Source organism: Hemiscyllium ocellatum, chromosome 8 (assembly GCF_020745735.1).
Source record: "Hemiscyllium ocellatum isolate sHemOce1 chromosome 8, sHemOce1.pat.X.cur, whole genome shotgun sequence".
NCBI classification, from domain to species: Eukaryota; Metazoa; Chordata; class Chondrichthyes; order Orectolobiformes; family Hemiscylliidae; genus Hemiscyllium; species Hemiscyllium ocellatum.
The window spans coordinates 104011629-104027163 of record NC_083408.1 but is presented as its reverse complement, the minus strand read 5'-3'; the positions used below and the strand labels follow the sequence as shown (position 1 = coordinate 104027163).

The 15535-nt window shown below is 41.7% G+C and overlaps 1 protein-coding gene across 2 annotated transcripts in view; it reads right to left on the bottom strand.

The window, feature by feature from the left end:
* Window positions 1-2267, bottom strand: part of LOC132818410 (exportin-1-like) — an 83292-nt gene extending 81025 nt beyond the window's left edge. Inside the window, exon 1 of one of the 2 annotated variants that reach the window (XM_060829418.1) lies at window positions 2249-2267. The gene's annotated coding sequence lies outside the window, so the exon portion shown is untranslated. Of the gene's footprint in view, window positions 1-995; window positions 1436-2248 lie in introns of those variants that run through there. The other variant, XM_060829416.1, reaches the window with a different exon arrangement.
* Window positions 2268-15535: the final 13268 nt, after the last annotated feature.

The window sequence follows — 15535 nt, the reverse complement described above, 5'->3', positions numbered from 1 at the left end:
GGGAACTCAACTGCTCCCGAATTTGGTTTTTCTTTTCTGTTAACGTTCAAAGCGTGGTTTCAAACAGTTTCAGAGTACCTCCAGGGAACATCACCCAAACCGCGCAATCCAAGTCCCACCCGATATGAAGAAAAGGACGTGAGAATCAAAACAGCTCGAAAACAAAGATTAACGCAAAAACATAAACAAGGCTAAATAATAAAGTTCTAGATCATCCCCACCCACTTCTCCCGAATTACTCACGATATTTTAAAAGCAAATTAGGACATATTTAAATTCGAGCATATTTTAACCGATAGAGTCCATTTCTTTTATTTTTGGAAAAACAGCACAATGACTGCTGAATTACATTGTACTCCATAAAGAATATGTATTGCACAAATACTAATTAAATGCAAGTTTATGTAACCATTTAATTGTACACCCTTGCAACAGCACGTCAAAAAACAGCAAAAGTGCACACTTTAATGCAATCTAAGACTACAAAGTTACATTAACTAATCTCTTGTTAAGACAAGCACCAAAAAATATATTTCGTCAAAACAGCTTATACAAGCACCCAAATATTAGGCTTAACGCATAGCAATAGTTTCAACTCCATGCTAGGATTTTCAAAATATAAACGGTGTGCTCTGAAGCATGATTATTAATAGAATTAAAATATATTAATTTTCTTGCATATGATAAATGCATTTAAAATATTAGGATTTATTGTACACAGGCGGGTCTCAAACAAGCTTTTTTTTAAATCAAAGGGAGGATTAAATTATTACAATAAAATAAACAATATCTTGCAATTAAAATGAATCAACACTGCAATTAGTAAGTCCAAGTACGTGTACAAGACTCGTGTTTTTGAGTGCATTTACCTCCTTCCAAAAACAAACGATAGTGAAGGCGAAAGACACTCCCCTAAACGTGTCGAATGCCAAAATACAGGCCCCAATTCCTCCTTCAAAACCCCACGTCCGTTAGAAAAGATGTGTTCCACTTACCAAATGATTATAAATCCCTCCTCGAGATTCTCCTGAGCTGAACTGTAAATTATCCAAGATGAGGAAGATAAATAAAGAGCTCAAGTGTAGGAAGGCTCTTTCTTTGGTCTTCACTAAGAAGTGCTCACTTAGCAACAGTTGTCCCAATAATAATACAATAAACACTATATATATGTATGATTTCTTCTGTCGTGTCCCGCGTGCTTTTTATCTCTCCTCTCGCTCCCCTCCTCGCTTACAAAGCTTGAGGGGGAAATAAATTAATCTTCATGTGCACAAACTTAAAAGATGATGGTTGGTTTCTCTCGTTTAATCTCCCACTGAATCAGAAGGCTTTGAAAAAATGCAGCAGGATGGTTTATTATTTTTTTCCCAATTAGAAAAAAGGTAAGATATCAGCTAGAGTAAATGTGGGAACCTTTTACGCTGCTGCCCGTCTTTTCCCTCACAACACAAAAAAAATCTAACAACCGGTTGCAACCAGTTCTTACTGGGAGATTCCATCTTCATGTAGACATCCGGGAAAAGACGGAAACACACGAACAGCCACCGAAACCTTCCCCCTTTCAGCCTGTTCATTTTAAGGAATAAAATTCTACCTACTTTTTAAACCAAGGTTTGGATGATTCATTGATTTTCTTTATCTCTTTCTCCCACCCCCGAATGTGATCTCAGTTATATTTGGAGGGTTTTTTTTTCTACATCTCCTGCCACGTGAAAATACATGAATTGCACCTCTTGTAATACGAATGTTATTTTTTAAAATAAATTAAATAAAGGGAATGCAACCTTCATCTATTTGCACTTGGACACGACTGATTCTGAGGTGACGGGAGTTAATTTGTTATTTTTCAGTCACAGGTTTTAGTTACATTTTTACCGCGCTGCTGGCGGATACATTGTAACAAACGCCGCGGAATTATGAATGCCATAGATACAGGCTGCGTTTTTCCAGGTTATTCGTGGTTTGGGGCAATTGCTTGACTATATTTAACATACGGTACATATATGTATATCTGGATTGTTCCAGTTCCATATCGCTTGTTCCACCCGCAGAATCTATATAAGGTAATCACCAACCACGCACCCCCCAACTCTCTTCGAATCTTACTCATGAATGGGAACTCACGTCACGCATCATAAAATCATTTTATAATGTAACGCTTTTTTTTGTAAGGGACTGGGTGAGGGATTTGACCTTCCAACCCAATGCAAGCCTTTCTCCCTTTTTTTTTCTCTTATTTGCTTATTACCCTCTTCCCAGGCGTGTATTTACGATTAGTCGGAAGTTTGTGCAGAGCGCGATATTAACGCAGTTCTCTTGCTTCCTTCTCGCCTACTGCAGTGAAAAAGGAGGGTTTGGCGTGGCTATTTTGTGTGGATGTGACTGGATATTGCCCGAACACACGCCAGGCACGCCCCCATCCCCTCCCGTCCCCGAAGATACCAACCGTCCGGGATTGTTCTGGGGTGTCTAGGAATTAGGGATTGATTTCCTGCTGACTGTTGCGAACAAACATATAGGTCGAGAACCAAAATGTGTGTGTTTTCCCATTTTCCTTAGAATTGTTTTGTTCATTCGTTACAAAAATATCAGAGATGACTGGGTGGGGTTGTTGAGGTCAGCAAGAAGCAAGTACTGCAGACGCCCTCTCATCGCATGTTGTAGACCTTGGGTGAAAATATTGCTTTAAAACTAACTCCAGTTTTTGCCATTTTGGGGATTCAGTTTTTTTAAAAAAACAATTTGTTACTGTACCACTGAATTTTTTAAACGCACGTAGTCAAGAACAATGTTTTCTTTATATACACAGCAAAGCTACCCCTCAGTGGAAATTAAATCAGATCTAACTGCAAATTCAATTTTACATGGAATATATTTTATACTTAATCCATGGCGTTCTGATATTGATTTTTGTGTTTTCAATTATAATCAAAATTAGCTAGCCAACGAGGTTTTCTTCCCAATTAGAATGTTGAAGGTCTGTCACCTGTGGGAAACAAATACATTTTGATGCCTTTTTTTAAAAAAAGCTTGCCCCTTGTTCCTTGAACTTGTGCCAATTTTAGCTCAGTGGGTAGCACTCGTGCCTCTGAGTCACAAACTAGTGGGTTCAAGTTCCATTTCAGGGACCTGAGTCTGAATTCTTGGCTGACATTCCAGTCCCAGAATTGAGAGAATGCTGCACAGTTTGAGTTGCTTGACAGCTTAACCCAATGTCTTATTTGCACTGTCTGGTGAACATGAAAGCACAGTGACAGTTTTTCCTGGAAAGTTCAGGAAGGATCTCCTCAGTTTCCTGAGCAACGTTATTTGCCAACCAAACCTAAAAACAGATTAAATGAAAACAGAAAGTGCTGGAGAAAGAAGGCTACATACAAAGACAGCAGCAGATCTAGGGTTAAAATGTGAATGTGGGAACAAGGTGGTATTTTCAAGAGAGAACTGCAACGTCAGGGATAACCAATGCAATTATTGGAGGACCAGTCTTCATTTACCATTCAGGGACTTTCATAGCTTTCTAGATTCAGCATAAAGTTCAGGATAGTGAAGAAGGCATTTGGTATGCTTTCCTTCATTGGTCAGAGTATTGAATACAGAAGTTGGGAGGTCATGTTGCGGTTGTACAAGACATTGGTTAGGCCACTGTTGGAATATTGCGTGCAATTCTGGTCTCCTTCCTATCGGAAAGATGTGAAACTTGAAAGGGTTCAGAAAAGATTTACAAGGATGTTGCCAGGGTTGGAGGATCTAAGCTACAGTGAGAGGCTGAACAGGCTGGGGCTGTTTTCGCTGGAGCGTCGGAGGCTGAGGGGTGACCTTATAGAGGTTTACAAAATTATGAGGGGCATGGATAGGATAAATAGACAAAGTCTTTTCCCTGGGGTGGGGGAGTCCAGAACTAGAGGGCATAGGTTTAGTGTGAGAGGGGAAAGATATAAAAGAGACCTAAGGGGCAACTTTTTCACGCAGAGGGTGGTACGTGTATGGAGTGAGCTGCCAGAGGATGTGGTGGAGGCTGGTACAATTGCAACATTTAAGAGGCATTTGGATGGGTATACGAATAGGAAGGATTTGGAGGGAATTGGGCTGGGTACTGGCAGGTGGAACTAGATTGGGTTGGGATATCTGGTCAGCATGGACGAGTTGGACCGAGGGGTCTGTTTCCATGTTGTACATCTCTATGACTCTATAACTTCAGACCATGAACTCTGTCCTCCAATTTATTTTTCTGCCCTCCCCCCCCACACAGTGACCCAAAACATTAACTCTGATTTCTCTTCACAGATCTGCTGAGCTTTTCCAACAGCTTATTTTTTTTTTATCTAGTGTTCTTTCTTTTGCTTTGACCTATATTCGGCTGTTAACATGTATTCTGTAGGTACTGAACTCCTCTATAACTCCATTACCACCCCCTATTTTGCCTTTTTTTTCTGAGGATACATAATCACATGACTTCCTTCCCTTCCATAATCGTCCCTTGACCTTGCCTTCTGTTCCACTTGGCAAAAGTGGGTACTGCAGATGCTGGAGATTAGAGTCAAGATTAGAGTGATGCTGAAAAAGCACAGCAGGTCAGGCAGCATCCGAGGAGCAGGAAAATCAACATTTTGGGCAAAAGCCCTTCATCAGGAATTAGGCTGGGAACCTTGGGGGTGGAGAGATAAATGGGAGGGGGGGGTGTGGGACAGGAGGGAAGGTAGCTGAGAGTGCAATAGGTGGATGGAGGTGGAGGTAGAGGTGAAGGTGCTAGGTTGGAGAGGAGGATGGAGTGGACAGTTGGGAAGGAAGATTGACAAATGGGACAGGTCATGAGGACGGTGCTGAGCTGGACTGGGGTAAGGTGGGGGGAGGGGAAATGAGGAAACTGGTGAAGTCCAAATTGATGCCCTGGGGTTGAAGGGTCCCGAGGTGGAAGATGAGGCATTCTTCCTCCAGGCATCAGGTGGTAAGGGAGTGGCAATGGAGAAGGCCCAGGACCTGCATGTCCTCGGCAGAGTGGGAGGGGGAGTTCAAATGTTCGGCCACGGGGTGGGCTCCATCTTTTTCTACAGTATAAAACCCATCACTGGTCCAATTCTCTCTTCAGTTTACAAGAGGAGTAATATTGTAATTGAAGTGTTAACTCTTTCTTTCTTCTCAGAAGCTGCAAATATGCTGAGCTTATAGAGTGATAGAGTTATACAGCATGGAAACAAACCCTTTGATCCAACTCACCCATACCAACCAGATATCCTAAATTAATCTAGTCCCATTTGCCAGTATTTGGCACACAAACCTGTAATCTCTTCCAATTAATATACCCATCCAGATGCCTTTTAAATGTTGTCATTGTACCAGCCTCCACCATTTCCCCTGGCAGCTGATTCCATGCACACCCCACCCTTTGCGTGAGAAAGTTGCCCCTTAGGTAGCTTTTAAGTTTTTCCCCCTCTAACCTTAAACCTATGCTGTCTAGTTCTGGACTCCTCCACCCTGTGGAAAATACCTTGACTATTCACTCTATCTATTCCCCTAATGATTTCATAAACCTCTACATGGTCATCCCTCAACCTGCGATGCTCCAGGGAAAATAGAGGAGAAAGTGAGGACTGCAGATGCTGGAGATCAGGGAAAATAGACCCAGCTTTTTCAGCCTCTTCCTATAGCCCAAAACCTCCAACCCCAGCAACATTCTTGTAAATCGATTTTCTTCATCACTTTCTGTTTTTCTGTCAGATCACCAACATCTGCAGTGTTTTGCTTTTGCTCACAACAGGTGACCAAGTAATTATTCCACCAATAAATGTGAGGCTTTGCTGTGTGAAAACTAGCTGTCATGGTTCATACTTTACTGAAGTTACTACACTCCATTGGATATTCGTGCTTTGGTCTCTCCTCAAATTAAGGATGGTGCTATGTTAAATGCAAGCATTTGTTTTTATCCTGTTGACTTAGTTCATGAATTGATTGCATATATCTCCTTAATTCACTGGTCAGACCTTGAGTATAGGGGTTGGGACGTCATGTTGAGTTTGTATAGGACGTTGGTGAGGTCTCTTCTGGAGTATTGTGTTCAGTTCTGGTTGCTCTACCATAAGAATGATATTTACAAGGATGTTGCCAGGAATGGACTGGAAAGACTGGAACTTTTTCACTGGAGCGTAGGAGGTTGACGGGTAGAAATCTATCAAATCATGACAGGTATAGATAAGGTAATTGACAAGGGTTGTTCCCCTAGGATGGGGGAATTTAAAACTAGGCTCATATTTTTAAGGAGAGAGGAGAAAGATTTAAAAAGGACATGAGGGGCAACGTTTTTACACAGAGAGTGGTTCATGTGTGGAATGAACTGTCAGAAAAAGTACAGTTACAATGTTTAAAAGACATTTGGATAAGTTCATGAATGGGCCAAGTTTTGGCAGGTGGGACTAGTATAGTTTTGGAACGTGGTCAGCATGGACTGATTGGACTGAAGCGTCTGTTTCCATGATGTATTACTGCATGACTCTATAAAGACACCTCTAAATCACAAAAAAGTTCAGCAGATAATAGGAAAAACAAATGGAACGTTAGCCTTTATTTTGAGGGGAATGGAATACCGTATATAATCATGTATTGGTCGAGTTTTGCAGACCATTTTTAAGCTGAAATTAGGGGGTCATCTTATACACGAGGTATTATTTTCGAGGGGATGAAAAATTCATGCTTGGTGTGAGTCAAAAATGGACAAACAAGACCCAGATTTCTAGATAAAATAATAAAGAACAAAAGGAAAAAGAATTATGGCCACTGTTAAATATTTATCTACAAAATAACTGTCTTCATTCTGCCTATTAGGGCAGAACGGTACTGTCATACCATATGCCAGTTAGCAATACCGTAAAGTACACGTAGGCCTCCATTTATGTACAAAAGTTAACAGGCAGACCAGCAAGTGGTCAGTCCATAGAGTCATAGAGTTGTACAGCATGGAAACAGACCCTTTGGTTCAACCCGTCCATGCCGACCAGATATCCAACCCAATCTAGTCCCACCTGCCAGCACCCAGCCCATATCCCTCCAAACCCCTCCTATTCATATCCCCATCCAAATGCCTCTTAAATGTTGTAATTGTACCAGAATCCACCACATCCTCTGGCAGCTCATTCCATACATGCATCAGGCCCTACGTGAAAAAGTTGCCCCTTAGGTCTCTTTAATATCTTTCCCCTCTCACCCTAAACCTATATGTCCTATAGTTCTGGACTCCCCAGGGAAAAGACTTTGCCTTTTTAATCCTATCTATGCCCCTTATAATTTTGTAAACCTCTATAAGGTCACCCCTCAGCCTCCAACGCTCCAGGGAAAGCAGTCCCAGCCTGTTCAGCCTCTCCCTATAGCTCAGATCCTCCAACCCTGGCAACATCCTTGTAAATCTTTTCTGAACCCTTTCAAATTTCACAACATCTTTCCGATAGGAAGGAGACCAGAATTGCACGCAATATTCCAACAGTGGTCTAACCAATGTCTTGTACAGCCGCAACATGACCTCCTAACTCCTGTACTCAATACTCTGACCAATAAAGGAAAGCATACCAAACGCCTTCTTCACTATCCTATCTACCTGCGACTCCACTTTCAAGAAGCTATGAACCTGCACTCCAAAGTCTCTTTGTTCAGCAACACTGCCTAGGACCTTACCATTAAGTGTATAAGTCCTGGTAAAATTTGCTTTCCCAAAATGCAGCACCTCGCATTTATCTGAATTAAACTCCATCTGCCACTTCTCAGCTCATTCGCCTATCTGGTCCAGATCCTGTTGTAACCTGAGGTAACCCTCTTCGCTGTCCACTACACCTCCAATTTTGATGTACCTCTTATGCTCGCATCCAAATCATTTATGTAAATGACAAAATGTAGAGGGCCCAGCACCGATCCTTGTGGCACTCCACTGGCCACAGGCCTCCAGTCTGAAAAACAACCTTCCACCACCACCCTCTGCCTTCTACCTTTGAGCCAGTTCTGTATCCAAATGGCTAGTTCTCCCTGTATTCCATGAGATCTAACCTTGCTAATCAGTCTTCCATAGGGAACCTTATCGAACGCCTTACTGAAGTCCATATAGACCACATCTACTGCTCTGCCCACATCAATCTTCTTTGTTACTTCTTCAAAAAACTCAATCAAGTTTGTGAGACACGATTTCCCACGCACAAAGCCATGTTGACTATCCAGAATCAGTCCTTGCCTTTCCAAATACATGTACATCTTGTCCCTCAGGATTCTCTTCAACAACTTGCCAACCACCGAGGTCAGGCTCACCGGTGTATAGTTCCCTGGCTTGTCTTTACCACCCTTCTTAAACAGTGGCATCACGTTAGCCAACCTCCAGTCTTCTGGCACCTCATCTGTGACTATCGATGATACAAAGACTATTAGTATTTTATTAGAAGTGACCGCATTAAACAGTTAATACAATATGATAAACACTTTCCATCAAAAAACTGATATTCATAGCAAAAAACTCTTCTCACTGGAAATCACAAATATTATTGGATAGCTGCTTAAAACAAAAGTTACCAATACATGGAAAGGTCCATTAGAATCCTTCAAATTCATTGTCCTCATCCGTTGCACCACTGAATAATTCATTCCAACCGTCTGGGTCAAGCATACTGTCGTATGGGTCATCTTCATCTGCACTTTCAAAGGGATCATCAATTGATTTGTCATCACTTCATTCTGACCATAAATAGTCATCCTCCATATCATCTAAAGCATTAGAAATTCCACATTTTTTGTAGGCTTTCACAATAATTTCAGTTTTCAGGACTCTAACAATCCATTCGCATACAGTTGCAGGTAATGGAGCACGTATGTTATCGAATCATTGGTAAGTACAGCACGGAAACAGATCCTTCCAACTCGTCCATGCTGACCAGATATCCCAACCTAATCTAGTCCCTCTTGTCAGCATCCAGTCCATATCTAACCAAACCCTTCCTATTCATACACCCATCCAGATGCCTTTTAAAGCTTGTAATTATACCAGCCTCCAACACTTCCTCTGGCAGCTCATTTCATACACATACCACCTTCTGTGTGAAAATGTTGCCCCTCAGCTTTCTTTTATATCCTTCCCCTGTCATCCTAAATCAATGCCCTCTAGTTCTGGACTTCCCCAATCCAGGGAAAATATTGTCTATATAACCTATCCATGCCCCTCATGATATTATAAACCTATATAAGGTCACCCCTCAGCCTCCAACGCTCCAGGGAAATCAGCCCAAGCCAATTTAACCTCTCCCTATAGCTCAAATCCTCCAACCCAGGCAACCTCCTTGTCAATCCTTTTTGAACCCTTTCAAGTTTCACATCTTTCCGATAAGAAGAAGACCAGAATTGCATACAAAATTCCAAAAGTGGTCTAACCAATGTAATGTACAGCTGCAACATGACCTCCCAACTCTTGTACTCAATACTCTGACCAATAAAGGAAAGCAGCCTCATGTCTTCTTCACTATCCTATCCACCTGCGACTCTACTTTCGAGGAGTGATCAACCTGCACTCAAAGGTCTCTTTGTTCAGCAACACTCCCTAAGACCTTACTATTATGTGTATAAGTCCTGCTAACATTTGCTTTTCAAAAATGTAGCACCTCACATTTATCTAAATTAAACTCCATCTGCCACTCCTCGGCTCATTGGCTCATGAGATCAAGATTCTTGTGTAAACTGCGTTAACCTTCTTCACTGTCCACTACACCTCCAATTTTGGTGTCATCAACAAACTTACTAACTATACCCCTTATGGTCACACCCAAATCATTTATGTAAGTGATGAAAAGTAATGGACCCAGCACCGATCCACTGGTCACAGGCCTCCAGTCTGAAAAAACAACCCCCCACCACAAACCTCTGCCTTCTCCCTTCGAGCCAGTTCTGTATCCACAGGGTTAGTTCTCCCTGTATTCCACGAGATCTAACCTTGCTAACCAATCTCCCATGGGGAACCTTATCGGATGCCTTACTGAAGTCCCTTATCTATCCTCTTTGTTATTTCTTCAAAAAACTCAAATTTGTTAGACATGATTTCCCACGCACAAAGCCATGTTGACTATCCCGAATCAGTCCTTGCCTTTCCAAATACATGTACATCCTGTCCATCAGGACTCCCTCCAACAACTTGTCTACCACCGACATCAGGCTCACTGGTGTATAGTTCCCTGCCTTGTCCTTACCATCTTTCTTTAATAGTGGAATCACGTTAGCCAACCTCCAGTCTTCTGGCACCTCACCTGTGATTATCGATAATACAAATATCTCAGGCAAGAGGCCAGCAGTCACTTCCCGAACTTACGACAGAGTTTTCGGGTGCACCTGATCAGGCGCCTGGGGATTTATCCACTTTTATGTGTTTCAAGACATCCAGCACTTCCTTCTCTGTAATTTGGACATTTTTCAAGATGTCACCATCTATTTCCCTACATTCTATATCTTCCATGTCCTTCTCCATAGTAAACACTGTTGAAAAATACTCATTTAGTATCTCCCCCATCTCCTGTGGCTCCACACAAATGTTGCCTTGCTGATCTGTGAGGGGTTCTATGCTCTCCCCCGTTACCCTTTTATCCTGAATGTATTTGTAAAAACCCTTTGGATTCTCCTTTACCCTATTTGCCAAAGCTATCTCATGTCCCGTTTTTGCCCTCCTGATTTCTCTCATACATATACTTCTACCGCCTTTATATTCTTTAAGGATTCACTCAGTCTATGTTGTCTATACCTGACATATGCTTCCTTCTTTGTCTTAACCAAACCCTCAATTTTTCTCGTCATCCAGCATTCTCTACACTTACCAGCCTTTCCTTTCACCCTAACAGGAATATACTGTCTCTGCTCTCTGGTTACCTCATTTCTGAAGGCTTCACATTTTCCAGCCATCCCTTTACCTGTGAACATCTGCCCCCAATTAGCTTCTGAAAGTTCTTGCCCAGTCCCATCAAAATTAGCCTTCTTCCAATTTAGAACTTCAACTTTTAGATCTGGTCTATCCTTTTCCATAACTATATTAAAACTAATAGAATTTTGGTCGCTGGCCCCAAAGTGTTCCCCCACTGACACCTCAGTCACCTGCCCTGCTTTATTTCCCAAAAGTAGGTCAAGCTTTGCACCTTCTCTAGTAGGTACATCCACATACTGAATCAGAAAATGTTCTTGTATACACTTAGCAAATTCCTCTCCATCTAAACCTTTAACACTATGGCAGTCGCAGTTGATGTTTGGAAAGTTAAAATCCCCGACCATAACCATCCTATTATTCTTACAGATAGCGGAGATCTCCTTACAAATTTGTTTCTCAATTTCCTGCTGACTATTGGGGGTCTGTAATACAATCCCAATAAGGAGATCATCCCTTTCTTATTTCTCAGTTCCACCCAAATAACTTCCCTGGATGTATTTCCGTGTATATCCTCCCCCCAGTACAGCTAAACCTTATCAAAAACACCACTCCTGCTTCTCTCTTGACTCCCTTTCTGTCCTTCCTGTAGCATTTATATCCTGGAACGTTAAGCTGACAGTCCTGTGCATCCCTGAGCCATGTTTCTGTAATTGGTCTGATATCCCAGTCCCAAATTCCTAACCGTGCCCTGAGTTCACCCACCTTCGCTGTTAGGCCTCTTGCATTGAAAGAAATGCAGTTTAATTTATCAGTCCTACCTTGTTCTCTGCTTTGTCCCTGCCTGCCCCGACTGTTTGATTTCCTTTTTTTCTCAACTGTACCAGTCTCTGATTGATCTCTTTCCCCACTATCTCCTTGGTCCAAACTCTCTCCCCCCGCTCCACACACACACCTTACTAGTTTAAATCCTCCCAAGCAGCTCAAGCAAATCCCCTGGCCATTACATTAATCCCGTTCCAAGTGTCCTATTTCCACTTGTATCCAAGAGTCTCATTTCTTCTGTATTAAGTCCTTAAAAGGTTTATTGATGCTAACATCCAGTGGCTGCACCATGCCCGTAAGGCCTCCAGGAATCATTGCAAAGTCAGCATTGCAGGTGCAATCCGTCCCTCTTGTACAGGTCACTTCTACTCCAGAAGAGATTCCAATGATCTAAAAATGTGAATCCTTCTCCCATACACCAGCTCCTCAGCCATGCATTCATCTGTCTATCCTCCTATTCCTACCCTCACTACCTCGTAGCATGGAGTAATCAAGATATTACTGCTCTTGAGGACCTCCTTTTTAAATTTCTGCCCAATGCTTTGTAATCTCCCTTCAGAATCTCATCCTTTTCCCTTCCAATGTCATTGGTTCCAATGTGTACAATGACCTCCTGCTGGCCCCTCTCCCCCTTGAAAACATCCTGCACCCTCTGTGAGACATCCTTGATCCTGGCACCAGAGAGGCAACACACCATTCTGATTTTTCACTGCTGGCGAAACTTCTGTGTGTGCCTCAGACGAGAGAGTCCCCTAACACAATTGATCTCTTGGAACACGACGTACCCCTCATTGTATTAGAGCCAGTCTCGATACCAGAAACTTGGCTGTTCGTGCTACATTCCCCTGAGAATCCATCACTTCCTACGTTTTCCAGCATACCATTTGAAACGGGGATAGCCACGGAAGACTCCTGCACTACCTGTCTACCTCTCTTACCTTTCCTGGAGTTAGCCCAACGATGTGACTCTACCTGCGACTTTTCTCCCTTCCTATAACTGCTTCTTCCATTGCTCCCCTTTTTTATTTCTCCTTGCTCTTGTAAATTCCTCATTGCCTCTAACCATCTCTCCAATTGATCCATTCGATCTGACAGGATTCGCAACCATTAGCATTTATCACAGATATAATTCTCAGTAAGACTTAAACCTTTCCTGAACTCCCATTTATCACTCTACTAAGGACCATTTTTGCTTCTTCTAATCTACAGACCCAGAAAATAGTACCGTCTTATTCCTCTACAAACGCAGCTCCAGGCTAATTTATACTTATGGCTTATATTTTTAAGTTTAATCAAGATACACATCTTAAATAAAACAAAGAACCCACTCTACTCACTATTGTAGATTTACAGCAAGGCTATACTTAAAACTATTCACTTGTCTGTTTCTGTGCTGACCTCTCACAAACAGGTATCTCCAAGATCAGTTGTGAATTTCACTGCTTGTTAATTTTCCTAGATACACTCTGATGAAAATCGTTACCGTCTGTGAAGTTTTTTTCCCCTTCTTGCATCCAAGTGTCCCATTTCTTCTGTACTAAGTCCTTAAAAGGTTTATTGATGCTAACACCCAATGGCTGCACCATGCCCCTAAGGCCTCCAGGAATCATTGCAAAGTCAGCATTGTTAGCTCGAAGTTCACTGATCACTCTTTTTACTCTGTGTGATCCAAACATATCCGAAACTAGTAGGCTTTTTTTCCTTTCTAAGTCCACCTGGTCATATATTCCAAACCTCCCTAATCCAAGTCTTGCAGCCTGTTTCATGGATGAGGAAGACACTGCCTTTTAGAAATTTCTGTTTGGGCAGAGTTTTCTGCTTATAAATCACCATAGACCTTTTTTAGTTTCATTTGCCATACAACCAAGTACCACAGTGAATTGACTCCCTTCATGGCCAGTAGTCTTAACCAAGACTGTTTTTGCTCCAATGTTGTCCACAGTTCTGTTCCCTGGTATATCAAAGTTCAGTAGGGTTTCATTCATATTGCATGAGAGCCTGTACCCATTTTCTTCTGACTTGCAATGGAACCCAACTAACATTATTAAGATATGCTGGTAGATATTGGACAATCTTGGTTTTCTGTCTGAGAACTAAATCATACCTTTCATAAACCTAATGCACCATCCAGCACTGGCTTTGAACTCACTGAATTCATCTTTTCTTGCTTCGTTTTTGGCATGTATTTTTATACATTGTCAAGTTACTATGCTTCTGTTCTGACGACACTGAATTACCCAGTCAGCAATCTTTTCTTCCAGTTGTAGCCTTTTGTTCAGTTTTACTTGGTTGACATACTTCTGTTTTGGCATAGCCTTTAGACTTTTTTCCTCCAATCTCAAACAAGATTTTCAGAAATACAGAATTCCCTTGCAGCTATGCTATTTTTGTTCTTCTCTGCAACTTCAATAACTTTTAGTTTAAACTATGCTGTACACTTGTTTCTTCGTGATGACATTTTGTCAGAAAAATTTGCGGGAGTTTTACAATAAGTTCAGAGCACAACTGTACCTGACACCTACTTCTAAGAAACTGAGGCAACAGCGGGAAGACAAGGTCAAGGGTTGTCATACAGTACCGTAGATATTTGCATGCACAGGTCAAATATATGCATGTAAATATATAATTATCAACATTCAATTTAATGAATTGAAAATCGTGTTGCACAAATATATATTGGTGTGCATAACATGTGATGACACAAGTATTGCATTTGAATCAAAATTGTGCAAATCATGCCCTTTAAGGTTGCATATATAGTCAGGAAGAGACTCCCGAAAAACTAGGGTCCACTTGTACACAAGGTATATGAAAAAATGCCAGATATTTTGCCCAAAAATAAGGTCAAACCAGGGAATTATAGACCAATGAGTATGATGTCGGTGGTGGGCAAGTTGTTGGAGGGAATCCTGAAGACAGGATATACATGTATCTAGAAAGGCAAGGACTGATTAGGAAAAGTCAACATGGCTTTGTGCATAGGAAATCATAGCTGCAAATGTGTTGCTGGTCAAAGCACAGCAGGTTAGGCAGCATCTCAGGAATAGAGAATTCGACGTTTCGAGCATAAGCCCTTCATCAGGAATAAGAGAGAGAGAGCCAAGCAGGCTAAAAATCATGTCTCACAAACTTGATTGAGTTTTTTGAAGAAGTAACGAAGGGGATTGATGAGGGCAGAGCGGTAGACGTGATTTTTATGGATTTCAATAAGGCGTTCGAAAAGATTTCCCATGTGAAACTGGTTAGCAAGGTTAGATCACATGGATTACAGGGAGAACTAGTCATTTGCAAACAGAACTGGCTCAAAGGTAGAAGACAGAGGGTAGTGGTGAAGGGTTGTTTTTCAGACTGGAGGCCTGTGACCAGTGGAGTGCCACAAGGATTGGGGCTGATTCCACTACTTTTTGTCATTTATATAAATGATTTGGATGTGAGAAGGAGAGGTATAATTAATAAGTTTGCAGATGACACTAAAATTGGAGGTGTAGTGGACAGCGAAGAAGGTTTCCTCAGATTACAACAGGATCTTGATCTATTGGGCCAATGGGCTGAGGAGTGACAGATCGAGTTTAATTTAGATAAATGCGAGGTGTTGCATTTTGAGAAAGCAAATCTTAGCAGAACTTATACAATTAATGGTAAGGTCCTAGGGAATATTGCTGAACAAAGAGACCTTGGAGTGCAGGTTCATAGCTCCTTGAAAGTAGAGTTGCAGGTAGATAGGATAGTGAAGTAGGCGTTTGGCATGCTTTCCTTTATTGATCAGAGTATAGAGTACAGGAGTTGGGAGGTCATGTTGCAGCTGTACAGGACGTTGGATAGGCCACTTTTGGAGCATTGCATGTAATTCTG